The 17,059-nt window shown below is 43.2% G+C and overlaps 1 protein-coding gene across 18 annotated transcripts in view; it reads right to left on the bottom strand.

Moving 5' to 3' along the window:
* EPB41L1 (erythrocyte membrane protein band 4.1 like 1) overlaps positions 1–17,059 on the bottom strand; it is a 231,146-nt gene that overhangs the window by 152,029 nt on the left and 62,058 nt on the right. The gene's annotated exons all lie outside the window — the stretch shown is intronic.

The raw sequence follows: 17,059 nt of genomic DNA, 5'->3' as shown, positions 1-17,059 counted from the left end.
ATATTACACTACCGAGTTACAAGTGAGATTTTGATGATACTTCAGATCATGTATTTTATTAATATTTTCTCTCAAGTCAACCCGGAGAAACCACATATAGTGCTTGGGAATTTTCTTTTTAAGGCATTACCTGAAACCCAGAGGCACACCGTTTAATCAAAGCTTTGCCGTCTGTCACAGGGGGTGACTTCAATTAAAATTTACACTCTTGAACTCTACATGCAAGCTTTCTTCTGAAAAAGGGAAAGCCTGGGGAGTTCCACCAGTGCATAGCAAATTAAGAGCCTTTGTTAAAATGTCCCTTCCTTCTTCTTAGAGAAGACCTCAAAGCCAGTGGGGCCCAGATGCCACTACTGGGGCACCTCTTTTACTGAGCCTCCAAGCAATTTCTAGAGATGCCTTGGGTTGGTTGGGCTGGGCAGTCAAATTTTGACAGCTGCCACTTCAATTCCAACCCAAGACATTTTGCTACCTAAAGCCCTAATCCCTCCCTCCCCACCCCTAGCTAAAGCAATATTTTTCTTTTTTCTTTCCTTCTTTATTAGATTTATATCCCACCTTTCCTCCCAATAGGAGCCCAATATTTTTTAAAGTCTTGCTGCACCATTCAGTTCCTGTCTTCATCTATTCCATCCTGCTTCATGGTGCCACCTGAAGCAGATGACTTCACCTGCTGCATGTCACATGTCTCTAAAGAGGAAAATCAGAAGCTGGGTGAGAAAGGAAAGGGTCTTTTTAAGGAGAGTCTCTACTTCAACTGCAGAGAACTTCCAATCAAATTAGGCCCAACAGGAGTCCTAATTTGACCTGTAAGGCCATTTTCCCCAGCCATGCTCATCTGTCCTACAAACCTGATGTCATCTGTTCATCAGGTGTGGGGTGTGCCTGCAAAGTCCTGTGCCTTTGCACGAGTGGCTTGATGGCAAAGGAAAATGTGACACCTGACACAGCGATGTCAGGTGACTGACAGGTGGGCAGCCCTGTTCTCTTGCCAAAATTGCCTGCAGGGGTTGGACAACTTAAGGATGTGGTCCACCGGTTGGAAAAAGTTTCTGAACCCTGCTCTACTTGTTTGTAAGTTGCAAACTATGTTGTTCATATATTGTTGACATACACAGGGAAGGACCCATGAGCCACATAAAAATGCTGGGCGAGCACACAGGGGAAATGTCTCCCTAAAAAATGTTGGCACTTCTTAAAATTTGCAGGCATATTACTAAATTATCATATGCAAATATGGCATGGGCAAATTGTAAGACTGAACTAAATGTACAAAAAGGCATTGTTGTTGTTAAAAGTAAACGCACATGCACAATATTATCCAAAACCGCTATGGTTGGTTGATTGGTTTAAAAACAAGCTGGGTTGCAAGATGATATAAAAAAACACAGCCAGGAGATATAGTTAGCTCCCAAGAATATTACTCGGGAGCAAAGCAGATAAACCCACGTTATTTTGATAGCACACTTTTAGAGTGGAAGGAAATCAATGCTTCTTTCTGAAACTCTACACTGGCAGCAGGTTACAAGAGGAGGACATAGCAGGCCAAGCAAGATGGGGAAAGGAATAAATAACCTGAAGCCCAATATATAATTAAATCTAAAGAAGATGATATGGGAGAGAATCACTAGCTGGTGACAGGACAGTTGGACTGGCACAGAACAACTGATGGGGCAATTAAGATCATAAAATCTGTAACAGCAAGCATACAAAAAATATGTACTCTGGGAATGTGGGACAACAGACCAGATGGAGAACAGAGATGTTAAGGTCACTCTGAAGCACAGCAAGAGGTAGGAAGGTTGAGCTTGTTTTCTAATGGCTCTAATTACAAAACCAGCATCTTAGGAGAATGACAACAGCAATTGCTGAGTCAGGTTGCTCCCAATGACCAGGCAATCTACTAGACCGATCACAAACAAGCTGTCTGGGAAAAGATACAATCCAACAACCTCTTGACAGCTATCTACAGTCAGAAGGCTCCAAAGAATTTGTATTTTCAAAACAAAAAGAAGCAAAGGCTTGTCTGTTACGTGGTGCATTGTCCTCTATCAAATTTGGAGTAATCATTACAGACATTTTCTTGCTTACGGTTAAGCCCTATGTCTCCCAAAGGGGGCCGATGCAATAGGCTGGGCCTGGCGTCAACTTAGCTGGTGTTTGTTGAAGGATACAAGCTACCAAAGGAACAAAATCAGACTCTGTATATTGCCCCTGTGAGATAAGAAAGCAAAATGTCTCATGGAAAACAAAAGATGGGAAATTAAAGCCAATCTGTCAGAACATTGGAATTAGCCTTTTCTGGTTCTCTTTGTTTTAGTGTTTGGCTGCAACTGGTGTTTGTGGCCAGTTGCTGCCTGATTGGTTGCTGGCATTATTCAGCAAGTCTCCCAGCAAATTCACATGGGCTTCAGAACAGAAGTCCCAGCCTTTCAGGTGGTATGGCTGCTGGTTTAATGCCTCCAGGCTCCTCTTATTTGTGTCCACCTGATTGTTGCTTGGAGTACTGTCTGGTATTGACTTGATTATGCAGAGCTCTGTTCTACCTGGACTGCTATGATTTGCTGTAGGCTCCGTTCCTGGGGCTACTTCTAGCCCACAGCTTTGGGACAGAGTCCCACCACTATGCACCTGACACCAGGTGCTCTGTTGGCCTTTTAACAATATCACTGTCAACTTCCAAATCTGTGAACCAGAGATTAGCAGAGTCCTGCCTCCCAGAGCTGTTGGAAGGACAAACACCATATAGATGGCAAGGAATCTTGCAAATTCAAATTGAAAGTGCTCAATAAAAAGGACAGAGAACAGTAGCAACAATTATCATGCTAACCACGCACATCATCTGCTTTCCAAAAGGCCTGCAGATTTGCTTTGTACAAAGGCAATCTGTTGCCTTAGCAAGGTCTCCTGGTAAGCAGTTTCTGTTCTGCCACCCAGAGCAGGTTGGCAAAACCTTGTGCTATGCTAGGCTGTCGGCAAATGAAGCATGTTGTTCAGATGCCATTAAAGCGAGGCAGTCATGGTTGGTCCTTGTATTTGATACCTAATAGCTACAGCATACATGAAGATATACCAGGAACTACTTCCGAGAATGGCCAGTGGTAGGCCTCTTCCCACCTTTTCCACACTTAACTGGATTGGTTCATCTCCAAGAGGATTCTGGGATCTTTCAGCAAGGATGTCTGGATTCTCTCTCCTCAGCCATGCTCTTAAATGCTTCTGGCTGTGAAGCCTCTCTGATTTTTATCCCTGAATGGTTCTCTCTCAAATTAGCACTGCTATCCAATGAGAGACTTGCATGGAACATACTGGGTTAAGGAATGGAGCAACTTAAGAACTATCCTTGACTAAAAGCAGCTCCATGGGAGGCAACACCCACGTAAAGAGTTCTTTCCCACTGCTGAAAATTATCCAGCAAGCTTCCCTGGCCATGCCGATATGGCCAAACTGCAAAATAAACACTGCTACGTCCTTTCAACCGTAACCTATTCAGGAGCCCATAATTTGTATTCTCTGTGGCAACCAGCAGCAGCTTTTGATGACTCAGAAGCTTTGTAGCAAAGGCAGCAGCTCCCTTCTGGCTTGCTCAGTACACATCTCCATATCAAAATTATTTGGAGGGGTCTTGGCTAAAACTGAATTTCAGTTTACAATAAAATCCTGTAGTCAGCGGTCCCTAGACCCCAGCAGGGGCAGACTACCAAGGACATCACTGTCAGGCTGGAATAGGTAATTTAAAGGTCTCTGTCATCTTCAAAGGGGTGCCTGACAACCCAAACCTCCTTTAAACTACTCCTCACTGGCTTGTTCTTCTATTCCTTTTGTCAAACATGGCAGATAAGACTTGGGACCATTTGGCTAGCCCAGGGTTTTCCAAATTGTTGATAGCTGGGGCACAGGGTTGTGATTTCTTTTTCCTGGATTAAAACTAGAAGGCAGCTTCATTCTTACAATCAGTATAATACATTACATATATAGTTCTATCATAATCTTTGCAGCTCTGGAAAAATCCAGTTAATTCTGCATCATGGTGTCCTGCCCTTCTTTTTCCCCAATCAGTCTAAACTCAGGAATGCAGCCAAGATTTCTGGACTAAGTTGATGCTTCTGGGATTCCTCTGTAAGTGTAACCTGTAGCACTTAGCTGTGTCAGGACCTCCCAACGCATCCTTACTTCCTCCCTCATGATGATGCCACTTCCTCTTTCTACCAGTGCAGCAAGCACAAGTAGGGGGATCAAACCTGCATGAAGCCTCTCCACTCTAACAGGACAGAGTCATGGATATATCAACACAATGACTTAATTTTGAAGCACACTTTAGCCCTTTCATGGCACATCACTGTGCCCTGGCATTCAGTTTCAGAATCACTAGGCTAACTCATTTAACTGGACAATGTCACAAGCCCTCTTCACCCCGGGATATGAAGGGGCAGTGGGGCCATGGAACTGGCCTGCCCAACATTTCCCAGCTTGCCTATCTCTGCCCCTGATGAACACACTTTGGAGCATGGATGTCTACAGCAGAGAAGCCCATGTGTTTAGACTTCTGTATGTGTAGGCTTGCATGCTCAATGAACAGACATTGGTGACAGGAAAGGCATGCAACAGCAGAGGCAGGACCACCACTGAAGCCCCTTCAATGCATGGAGGATGATTAACACACGAAAGGAGCTACAGTCATAACAAAGCAGTCCAGGTTCTGGAAGTAGCTCTTCAACAGCATTCTGTCAGATTTCCATGCAACCCGCTAGCCATGCATAGCACCCCACAGAGGGCTAGATCAGGGGTGACCAATGTGATGCCTTCCAGATGTTGTTGGACTATAACTTTGATCAACCCTGACCAGTGGTACCTATGCTAGACAAACCAGCTTGCTGAAGTGGTTGTCAAGCATTTGACTTGATGGATCCATGTCGTGTAGGCCAAGTATGCAGCTAGCCGTGACCTTGCTGCAGAAGAAAACCCACTTAGAAACTAAACCACAGATTGTGGTGGGCTTGGCCAAATGGGACTAGTCCCATTTAAATTGGGCCAAACTTTAAGAAAACCTTTTTTCAAAACATATATTTCTATTTCTTTAATACTAATTTTGCCTGTGTACGTTTGCATGCTATGAATGGAAATACATTACAATGAGAAGGGCACGAAGAACCCAAAACTGAAATCCTACCAAAGGAGGATTTTTTGGGGAGGGGGGTATTTTGCCTTAAAGTCTGGCCTTGAGCCAGCCTTAATATGTAACCACAGTAGCTATTATTCAGTGGCTTTTCCCAACATTCCCCTATTGCCTGGAGCCTGGAGCCAAATGACTGAAAATGCTTCAGCAAACATTCAGTGCTATAGAAACCAACTAGGGAGAAAACAAATACATACACATACCACACACACGAGTGAACACTGACACTTTCTATTTTTTCCAAAACAGAAAAACTATTCCCATTATGATGGCCCAGGAAGCATATGAACCCTCACATTCTTTTCTGTTCCTGGATCTTTTATTCGGTAATCTATTGATATTTAGCCAAGGTGAGGAGAGAGAGAGAGAGAGGGACAGGTGTCTGTTGCAGATATACAGGTCCTTCCTCCCCCCCCCCCCACCAGGCTTTATGCTTCCACAAGCGCAGCTGGCCCAGAAAACATTTCACAGGTGTGCACCTCACCCTTCACGTTTGGCAGACAGCCCAGTGCTTCTAATCATCAGGGATACACCAGCCTTAAAGCCTGCCTTTGGATCTATCTGGTAACGCAACAGTTTAAAGTTAAAAGCACAGTGATACAAAAGAGCAGATGTGGCAGGCTAAAGGAACAGGATGCAGGCCAGTGACAGGTAGGATGGTCCAACAGAGAAGATATTAGTCTTGAACCCAAGAGACCTAACTTAACCATGGGCAAATCACAATTCCTTCCAAATCTGTTCCCCTATATTTCGAAACTGACCAGTGTGTGCACTGAGTCTCACCTATTCCACACTAAGGCCACATCCACACTTAACATTTAAAACATAATACCACTTTAATAATAATGGCTTTCCCCCAAAGAATCCTGGGAACTGTAGTTTGTTAAGGGTGCTGAGAGTTGCTATAAGACCCCTATTCCCCTCAAAGAGCTACAATTCCCAGAGTGATTGAACGATCAACCCCTCTTCCTAGGGAACTCTGAGAAGTGTAGCTCTGTGAAGGGAATGAGGGTCTCCTACCAACTCTGAAGCTATAACTGTTAGCGTTATCATAATACTTTAAATGTATAGTGCAGATGTGACCTAAGTATATCTCTCAACTTCTGTAGAACAGTTTTTGCTTCTTGTCCCACTCCCTGTAATTCATTTTCAGTATTCAGCAGAAAGTTCTGGTTTTTCTGCTTTGCTTCAAGTCATCAGGCTAGTGACTTTTCTCATCCTCCAGATGCCCAACTAGTGCATTCCCATATAAGGCCATGTTAGAGAACAACTAGGCAAGCCTTCTGGATCCCTCTCCTTTACAGAGAGTCAGATCTGAAGACAAGCCTTGCACCATTCCCCATCTCACAGGAGTGCTGGCAGGGGTGCATGGTCAGCCAGATGGCTGGTTCCCAGAAAACAGGAGTCCCTTGGGATTGCTAGACCCTTACGTAGATATGGTCCTTATTTGTTCTTGAAGGAAGACATAATTTTTTTAAAAGAAAAAGGAAACAGAAAGCAAGAAAAATAAAAAAGTCAAAGTAATGTATTTGTCTTCCAGACAGGTGTTGTCCTGTGAGACAGAGGAGCTAGAATCTGCTTTCCATTCAGGACTTAGAAAATACAAAAAGGGTGTGTGCCTCCTAGAACCTCTACATGTCTCAGAACAATGTGCTGGGTCCAGACTTGGCTCATACCGATAAAGCTTGCATGTTATTGCAGAGTTATTAAAGAATCATAGTCCCAGTGGGATTGTTTGTAGTTTAAGCAAAACAGTGCCAACTTGAGCAGGCATACCTAGCAGACTCTGGGTGCCGACACTGTAATCATTGGCATGAAGAAAGTAGGAAAATGTGATGTTTCCCCATGAGTATTTTATGGAACGTGGATGCTCATTTTCCAAGGGCACTAACTGGGCAGTATCTGTGACAACAGTGCTAAGTGACAGCTCCCTATCCCCACACACTCCTACACCATTTTCTGACCTTTTCTTTCGTATTAGAGGCTGAACACTCCTCATAGCATGGCTAGGGTACCTGTGGCCTTCCAGATGTTGTTATACTCCCAACTCCCATCAGCCTCAGCCCACATGAACAAAGGGCAGGGGTGAAGGGAGTTGGGAGTCCACAAATATCTGAAGGACCACAGCTTCCCCAGCCCCAACTTTCAATATCACAGAGCACTCAGAAAGTTTAAAAAAAAATACTAAAAAGTGATGAAAGACAGCAACGTTGTGGACTGTGATATAAGCCTGGTTTGTCGGTCATGCTAAGCCAAACCATGGCTTAGTGCGCACACACAAGCTCCAGGAAAGGAGATTGCCGCTGCTTTGCTCCTCCTTGGTCATTCTGCTTCTGTGCTGAGCTAAACCATGGTTTGGCTTAGCGTGTTTGAATCCACACTCATGGTTTAGCATTCTCTAGAGCACTGTTCTTCAACCTTGGGTCCCCAGATGTTGTCGGACTACAACTCCCATCAACAGCAGCCAGCTTAGCCAATGGCCTAGAATGATGGGAGTTGTAGTCAGACAATATCTGGAGACCCAAGGTTGAAGAACAGTGCTCTAGACTAACCATAAGCTGCAACCAAGATTTGTCCTATGATTTACAGCTCATCATTTGTCTGGGAAAGTTAAACCATGAGTCTGGGTTTGGAAGACATGTTTAGGCAAACCATGGCTTAGCCTAGCAGCAGAACACCCAGGGAGGAACAAAGCAGCAGTGATCTCCCCTCTGGAAGACAGTGTGGTTGCACTGAGCCATGGTTTGGCTCAGTATGATGTGCAAACCAGGCTATAGTCTGGATTTTCTGTTTTAATAAAAGAACCAATAATGGCAGTCAAAGAGAAAAGGACATGAATGCGAGCAACCAATTTGTGGTGATGTTTTTGTAATCAAACACAAATTACAGCACCAATCTGCTTGGTGTGGTCAAGCAAAGCACTTAGGACATAGCTGAGCTATGGAATTTGCTCACACAGGAGGAACTGATGGTTACCAATTCAGATGGCTTTAAAGGGATTAGACAAATACATTATTTTGTTATTTATTAGATTTATATCTGGTGCTTTCTCCCAGTAGGAGCCCATGGAGGATAAGGCTATCAGTGGCTACTAGCCACAATGGCTATGCTCTGCCTCCACGATCAGAAATATGCTTCTGAATGCCAGTTGCTGGAAACTGCAGGAGGGGAAAATGTTCTTGTGCTCATGTCCCGCTTGTGGGCTTCTCCTGGGCATCTGGTTGGCCACTGTGAGAACAGGATGCTGGACTAGATGGGCCCTTGGCCTGATCCAGTAGGCTCTTCTTACGTTCTTCTGAAGACTTTAAGGACTCCTGTGCCTTTAAACATTTCCTGTTTGTAGCCCATTTTACTTCTACTTGAAAAGGATAAGGGAAAATGACCCTCACGTAAGTGCCACAGTGTGAGTGTTACCCTTTGGGTGGGGGGAGAGAAGGGTTCTGTTATTGATTTATTCTCATTTTCTTTTCATTTTTGTATACCAATATCATTTTTGATATTTAAAAAAGAAAAAGAACGACAGATAATCAGTAACAAAAGACTCCTTGCCCCTTCCAGCAAGGGAAACTGACACTGGGGCAATTAAGAGAGGCTACTGAAGAGACAATGAAGAAGGTATTCATCACTAATCCCCAACCCACACTCACTTAAGAAGCAAAAAAACAGGCTGAAGCCAAAAGGGAGGACATTTTAATTAATTTTGCAGGGTGGCTGCTTTTCATATTATAACATTGTTGCTTTATCACTTTATGAATTTATCACTATCCCTTTTAAGCTCTGTATTTTTAGCAGAAAGGCAAAACGAAAGTTATACTAATACATAAACACATTCATTTTGCAGAAAGGCAAGTATAATAGGAAGATCTTGGCAAAAGAGAAGGATATTGCATTGTACTATATTATCCAGGTAGTGTGGAATCATTTTCTACAGAAGCAATCCCTGAGGAGTATTGAGCTGAGACTAAAATGTGGGGGCTCGCTTTCTGGATAGCTCATCATTTCTGAAAAACTGGAAGAACCTGCTTGATCTCAGCTGTGCAACCCAGCATTCTTTAACTTATTGAAATTCCTGTTACCCTCCCTGCTTTGCAGAGTTATTTGTCATCTAACTGTTTCTCAGTGCATGCGTACCTCCACATCTGCGTATGGGTGTATGTGTAGTGCAGCTCTCTGTGGTATCAGTATTCACCGGCTATTGAAGCAAACACAAAAGCCCAACAGAGGGTAAGAAAATGATATCAGGCCAGGCTAGGCTCCCTCCCCCCCCCTCCGACTCTGGAAATGTCAGGTTGCACCATTCACCCTCGCTTCGGTGAAAAAGCAACTGCAATGTAACTGGCTGGCATGTACCTAACTGGTATAAATGTGTTCTGTTCTACCTCCTGCAAACTTGATAACACAAGCTCTATCACTGTTGAGCTTTCAGAACTGGCTGCTGCTTCTTTCTCTCTTTCTTTTCTCTTTTTCTTATTACAAAGCCCAAATCTGCATGTAGTCCAGGAGCCAAGACACTGTGAACCACGGCAAATACTATCACTGTAAGTCTGTCTATGATGGAAACAAAAGCATCATTGCCCGATATTCCAAGAACATTTAGTCAAGTCAGCTCTGTTTCCACTGTTCTTTGCAGTTTAAGACCTCTGACAACAGGTGGGAAAAGTATCATCTACACAGAAATAAAAAAGGGCTTTTTATACCATCAATACCAAGTTTTAAGGAAAAAAAAATTCTGCTTGTTGCGCCTCCCGCTCCCCATCATTCCCCCTGCTCTGCCAAGTTAACCATTCCCACAGCTTGTAGCAGGCTGATCACACACTGCTGGTGGTTCCCCAAGCCTCCCATCAGTGAAAGGAGTATATCTCTTGGAGAAAAGTCTCATTATTGAAATAGCTATATATTCATCAATGGTGCAAACCCTACTGGAATGAATGGGGGTGGATTCAGGTTGCTGCTGGCTTCTATATTTTCAAAGGAAAAATCAACAGTGCTTCTCTGTTCCAGTAGCTATTGATGATGCAACCCCAAATCTGTTTTGCATTTAGCTCAGGGCCAAACGAGACATTGCTTAAAAAAATGGGGAAAAGCTGGAGGGTGATAATTATCAGAAGTCACAGTGGGCAGGGAGAAGTTTTAATGTTTAACCATTCCCCGCCCCCCATGCAGTCTGACAAAATCACTCAGCCAAAGCTGCTACTTGGAAGCTTTTCTCCCAATATAAATAGCAGCTTCAGAAAAGCGATTTTCATCAAGGCTGCAGCCTAGGAAAAAATGCCAAAACTTCCCTCCCTGCCTGCTGTGATCCCAGTAATCATTATACTCCCCAACAGCTGCACATTCTTGCATTTTTAAGAATGTGCACATTAAATGCAAAGGCATTTAATATCATGTCTAGCCTGGCCCTCAATCTAACTTAAATTTAAGTCTGAATGCCATCTTGTAAGACTCCTCCAAACTACAGACTTTTGAGTTTTTCAAGATTGCACTGAAACTCACCCCCCCCCCCCGTTTTTCTTGCTCAAGTTACAGGAAGCCAGATTTTGACTGAACATCAGGAAAAAACTTCCTAACTTGTAGAGCAGTACAACAACAGAACCAATTTCCAAAGGAGATGGTAGGCTCTCCAACACTAGAGACATTCAAGAAGCAGCTGGACAACCACTTGTCGGGGACACTTTAAAATGGATTCTGACATTAGGCCAGGGGTTGGACTCGATGGCCTTACTTACAGACCCCTTCCAACTCTACCATTCTATGAAACCATAGCTAAGAACTAAAATCAGAAATCATTGACTAATTATTGCAGAAAAGTATCTTTTCAATTGCCAGCATAAGCCTGGAAACAGAAAAGTTTTCAGTAGGCGTTTAAAAGTTAAAAAAAAAAAGGCGCTTGCTGAATCTCAGTTGGCACAGCATTCCACAGGGCTGGGCTGATGAACTGAGATATAAGGGTTTAGGCAGTTCCTCAGGTACCCTGGGCCTAAGTTGTTCAGGGGTTTGTACGTTAATACAAAGACATTGAACACAGCTCGGTAGTAGATGGTAGTTTGTCACTGCCTCGCACACATCACTGTCAGAGGCAATCTTGCTGAATCAACTAACCTTGGCAGTATGAAAATTCTAGAATACCATTACTATCACATACAGCTTGGAGCCAAAGGCAACTACATATAAAAACTACAAGCTTCTTAACTTGCTTGAATGGACTTGAATGGCAAAGCTATTCAAGACTAATGGGCTAACAGTTTATTAACACTCGTGGCATGTGTTTTCCGGTAATTATGCATTTGTAGCATGTCAGCAGTTGCCTAGAGCCTGGACATCTGCTTCCCATCATGCACAAATGAAACAGCTAGAAGCTCTATGACCCTGACCCTGAATCCATGTACCTACAACACTTCTGATGGAAAGGAAGGCCACAGCTTGCATTACATAGGCACAAAGAAACTAAGGCTACAAGCCTGCACACACTTACATGGGGGTAAGCCCAACTGGACTCACTTCTGAGTAGACATGGTTACAGGTTTACACTATACAGTGTAAGCATGTGTCAGGATGAGAAAGGCTTGTTCAAAAATTACTCCATTGGGGAGTATCACAATGAACATGATGATGTGTGAAGAAGCACCTATGGGAGTGAGAGGCCAATTGCAATATTACAGTTTTCTTCTACCGAGGAATACCTCTAGAGCACTGCTCTTCAACCTTGAGTCCCCAGATGTTGGACTACAACTCCCACCTTTCTTGGCCATTGCCTAAGCTGGCTGGGGTTGATGGGAGTTGCAGTCCGACAATATCTGGGGGCCCAAGCTTGAAAAACACTGCTCTAGAGGAAAAACACTGCTCTATGTGAATATAAAATCCTACCTAGAATTCTCAGCACTTCCTTGAGATGACTAGATTCTCATGTGTTCCTTTCCTGCAGCATACATATTTGTTTCGCATTCTGTCTTAACATTTCTGGGGGGGGTATTCCTTTATAAACAGAGAAAAAAAGCAGCCAGAATGTGGAAGTACTAGAAGCTCGTCTGACATAATTGGTGGGCCATTAGATTACAGCAGTTTTAACTTAGGTTGGAGCTTGCCACTTTCACAGATTGAGTAGTGACATACTGATACCACTGAGTTTACTTTCTGGTGTCACCACCAATAAGTAGCTTTATCACAGTACAGTGCTGTTGTAGATATGAACTTGCGCAAGGAGAAGAATAAAACGATCACAATGACTACAGCAGGGATGGGGAATCTGTGGTCCTCCAGATGCTGTAGGAATACAACTCCCATAACCATTGTCTGTTGGCCATCTTGGCTGGGTCTGCTTGGAATTGGAGTCTAACAACATCAGGAGAGCCACAGGTTCCCCATCCCTGGTTCAGAGAGACATATCTTATGTAGCATGACTGAAATGGACTAATGCAGGATGAAGTGATGAAATTCAGAAATGTGTTCCAACAATCTCTCCACATATTGCTCTCCAAAGCTCCACAATATTGCTGTCTTCTGGCCTTGGACATCGACAGGATCCTCCTTATCTCACAATTTATTACACACACAAGCAAGGAATTCAAATACTTTCCTCTTTTCAGATAGCTCTGTAGAGGTTAGTGCTGAGGATCTGCTTTTGCATCCAAGTAGAGAGCAAGCTGTTTTCTTTGCTGAAGTGACAGGCTACATTTTGATGACACTAAGGAACAAGGCTTTTACTCCCAAGAGAGCAAATGTCTTACTCAACACTGGTAAGGGAATGAGTGGTGTCTTTTTGAGGCACACAATCAATGCAAAATCCAAGGCACATGAAAGTGAGATGGTATGCCTATATTACACTGGAATTCCAGAAGAGCTGGGAAGAGAAATCCAGTCTGCTGCCTTCTTAGATCCATATTTTAAAAACGTTATTCTAAAATATAAAAATCATCACCACCACCCCTTTGTTCTCTTAGCTTTCAGGAACCTCACTCTTCATCCTTTGGAAATTCATTCACACATACAGAGAAGAAGCAAGTACTGGACAGCTCAGCAACTCTGCCCTGTCAAGCAGTCATCCTTAGCTGTATAATGCACACCAGGAAGCACACACTTTGAAGAGGGGCAATTCCACCAGCAGTAGAGATCATGAAATTACCTAAAGGGCTCCTGATCCATGGCTCCCACATCACCAAGCATTACACCATCCAGCATCTCCAACAACAGTCAGGGCATGTAGCAGGGAACAGAGACGTTCTTGCCACTGACCCTGGAACAGTCAAATGTTTGCTTAGGATTCAGCTTATAGCCTTCTCAAGAGTCTCACAACACAACTGAGAAAGTTTCAGTGTCCAGATCTTTCTCAGTAAGTTTCCTGGGGCCATGTCAACAGTACTAATCACATCTTGTCATGATCTCTGGGCTCACAGTTCTGCCCAGACCTCTCCGTAATTCTACTTCCAGTAGCAGGAAGTAGTTCACCAACTGTATTTGTAGAAGAATCGTGTGCCTCAGAGCTTTCTGCAAGTCTTAGAAGAATCTGGCCACAAACAAACCATCACAAAGTTAACTTTGCGCATCTCATTTTCTGCACTTCTATGTTTTCAATCCAAGGATATCCTAACACTTTACAAGCACAAAGCCAGGAGAAAAATTCCATTTCAGCAGTGGGGAAGTGGAGGAAAAACACAGAGAATGGTTGCAACCCAGAGATCCTGTTCTGCCATTGATAAATAGTTCACAAGCTCAGGGTATTTTATTTATTTTTTCACATGCAATGTTTAAATCAGTTCTGGCTTCAATTATTAGGTAAAGCAAAAGTAAATTTTACATGGGACAAAATTCTCATTCACATTACAAACGCTTCTCTTCTGTTTTCTCCTCCACCACAGCAATGATCAGGCATTCACATAAATTGTGGGAGAGAAGCTCAAAGGTTATTCAAGCCTCAAGTACAAAAATAATCCAGTTTTTCTTTTCTAGAACCAATATTTGCTTGATAATCTTCTCCATTCATTCAGTCAGGTGAATTCTCTGTTCAGGAAGCTCCATGTTCCCAGTACATCAGGATTTGCCCATTCTGACCAAACTTCCCTCTACTTACCACGCAGCTTTGCACGATGGTGATGAATGACAAGCATTTGGAAAGATTCAGAACTTACCCTCAAGTTAGAAGTGAAGCATCACTCTCCGTCTCTAACTTGCCAAAATCAGATAGCCCCAATTTTCACACCCTGAGGGCCAAGAAAGGAAAACTACACCAAGCTTAGTTCTGAATCAACTGAATTAAGGTAATTTACTAACCAGACAGACACAATATTCTCAGTATTCAAACAGCAGTCGAAAGGCTACAGCCTCTGACAATAAGCAATCGCTACCTTTGCTAGTTGCTTAGCAACCACCCTTCCCCCAGGATATTTACCTCAACCCTTGTACCTTCCCCAGTTTTCATTCCCCTGACGTCTTCACTCACTGGAACGCCATCTTCTCCCTAGGATGCCTTAAAAACAGACCCAGTCGGTTTCTAGTTTCATGCAGTCCAGATGAGCAAAATACATTCTTAGAATAATAATAAGTAAACATGTGGTGGCAGAACAAACACCTAGATGCTGTGTCCTTCCTCACTGCTCAACCTGGCTCCCAGCCTGGCAACTTTATTGCTTCTGATGGGTGATCGTCATCTGGAGATTTATTAATTTACTTAATGTATTTATTTTATTAAAGTTGTCAGTCTCTTTTCTTCACAGAAGTAAACCCCAAATGACTTACAATCTGTAAACAGAGTTAAAGCCAATATAAAAACCTAAAACAAATAAAAAGTTTTTTAAAAGTATACAAATATACAAAGTGGTGGAACAGCCCATCCCTAAAAGAAGTGTCAACAACAAAAGCCCTCCAAAATTTACCATCTCTGTTGATTCTCTTAGTCTGCTGTACATCAGTCTTTCCCAACCTGGTTTCCTCCAGATTCTTTGGAACACAACTCTCATCAGCCTCAGCCAGTATGGCCAATGGAGAATGGGATAGTACCAGGTTGAGAAAGGCTGCTGTGAATGGAAATGGACTGCCTTCAAGTCGATCCCGACTTATGGCTACCCTATGAATAGGGTTTTCATGGTAAGCGGTATTCAGAGGGGGTTTACCACTGCCTCCCTCTGAGGCTAGTCCTCCCCAGCTGGCTAGGGCCTGCTCAGCTTGCCACAGCTGCAGAAGCCAGCCCCTTCCTTGTCCACAACTGCCAGCTGGGGGGCAACTGGGCTCCTTGGGACTATGCAGCTTGCCCACGGCTGCACAGATGGCAGGGCACGTAACCCCTGAGCCACTCACTGTGGGGGTGATCTTTAGCCGGCCCTTGACACCCAGGAGACACAAGCGGGGATTTGAACTCACAGACTCTGGACTCCCAGCCAGGCTCTCCTCCGCACTGTGCTGTAGATAATGGAAAATTATTGCAGGATGTTGAACACCAGGTGGAGGCAGAGGTTCCTCCCTTACAGGAGTCACACCCATTAAAAAAAAAAGAGAGCCAAAAAAAGGTAATCAACAATGCCGCCTCTGCTCTGTGTGGCTTGAGGTGCTCTCGTGGAAGGGAGTAAAGTTTTGTCATTGCTATTATTTAACATTACGTTTTCATTTTATTCTGCAGATTTACTGTAAATAGTATCTTACTGTGCTTTCATTTATCTCAGTGAAGTTTCCGGGTGGTAGAAATGTTTTTAATATATATGAAGGTGTTGAGAGAGCTCATCTGGAAATTTGGAGTGCAGTGTCATCCACATACTGGCGACAGACAGCTCTAAATTTTGTTAGCTCAGCAGCTGGGAACCATAATTTTGATCATGAAACAACATCTTGAGGATGTGGTCATACAAATGATGTTTAACAAACTGAAACTGGAGATGTCAGTGGGGAGATTATGGGTTTTCTGAAGAGTACTGTCCACCAGTGATCCAAGTGTTGTCATCACCCTTACGGAATAAGCCTGGCTATAAGTTGTCTAGAAAAGCAGGTTGCCTCAGAATACCGCAACCTACTTCTTGTCTAGTTTAAGTATGCTTCTACTTAACTACCAATATTGAGTTAACTGTACTGGCTACCAGCTTTTATGCTAAATTTAAGGTGGTAGTTTTTAACATTTAGAGCCAATCATGCTCCCTAGTCCAAGATACTTCAGAAAGCATCTCCACCTCTCCCTCTCCCTCTCCCTCCATGAGCCCCCATCCCCATAGATTTTCTAAGCTCCTGTTCTGTGTTTCTCCCTACAGGAAGAAACAACTGTCACAGCAAATAGCAGGGCCTTTATATATCAGCGGCCCCAAGGTCATACAGTGATCTCCCAGAAGATGCACACTCCCTTCTTTGTCATTAGAAAAATGTAAAGATTGCATGTTCTGCAAGGCTTTTAGCTTATAGTTGGAGAAGTGAGATGATTATACCAACTAATTATGACAACAAATATTGTTTGTAGTTCTTGTACTACCGTTTTAAATATTTTTTTCCATTTTAAATCATGTATTTCTAACCTTGAAGTTATTTTTATGTTGTATCTGACCTTGACTATATGGGAAAGCACCAGTGAAAATGTTTTAAATAATAAATGCACACCCACAGATGCAAAGTGAAAGTGCACTGCTTCTCACCCCCCTCTGCCTTTGCAGATGATAAATGTGGCTGCACGTGTACAAATTACCACTGTTCTCCAATAAATACAACCAGATCCACTATGAGATTAAAACAGTATAGAAACATGCTTACATTTCTTTGTTTTTATAACAGAAATAATGGTCAGCTTATTTGCACACCCTGCTTCAGAAGCCAACACAGAGCAGAATATTGCAAGGTAAAAACAAACACAATGTACAACAGATAAGCCAACAGCATGCTGGGTGGTGGCAGGGGTGATTTTTGGTGTGAGAATCAGTG

The sequence above is a fragment of the Rhineura floridana genome, chromosome 6 (assembly GCF_030035675.1).
Source record: "Rhineura floridana isolate rRhiFlo1 chromosome 6, rRhiFlo1.hap2, whole genome shotgun sequence".
In the NCBI taxonomy this organism is placed as follows: Eukaryota; Metazoa; Chordata; class Lepidosauria; order Squamata; family Rhineuridae; genus Rhineura; species Rhineura floridana.
Note: the sequence above shows the minus strand (reverse complement) of the source record. Positions and strands in the feature narration are given on the sequence as shown.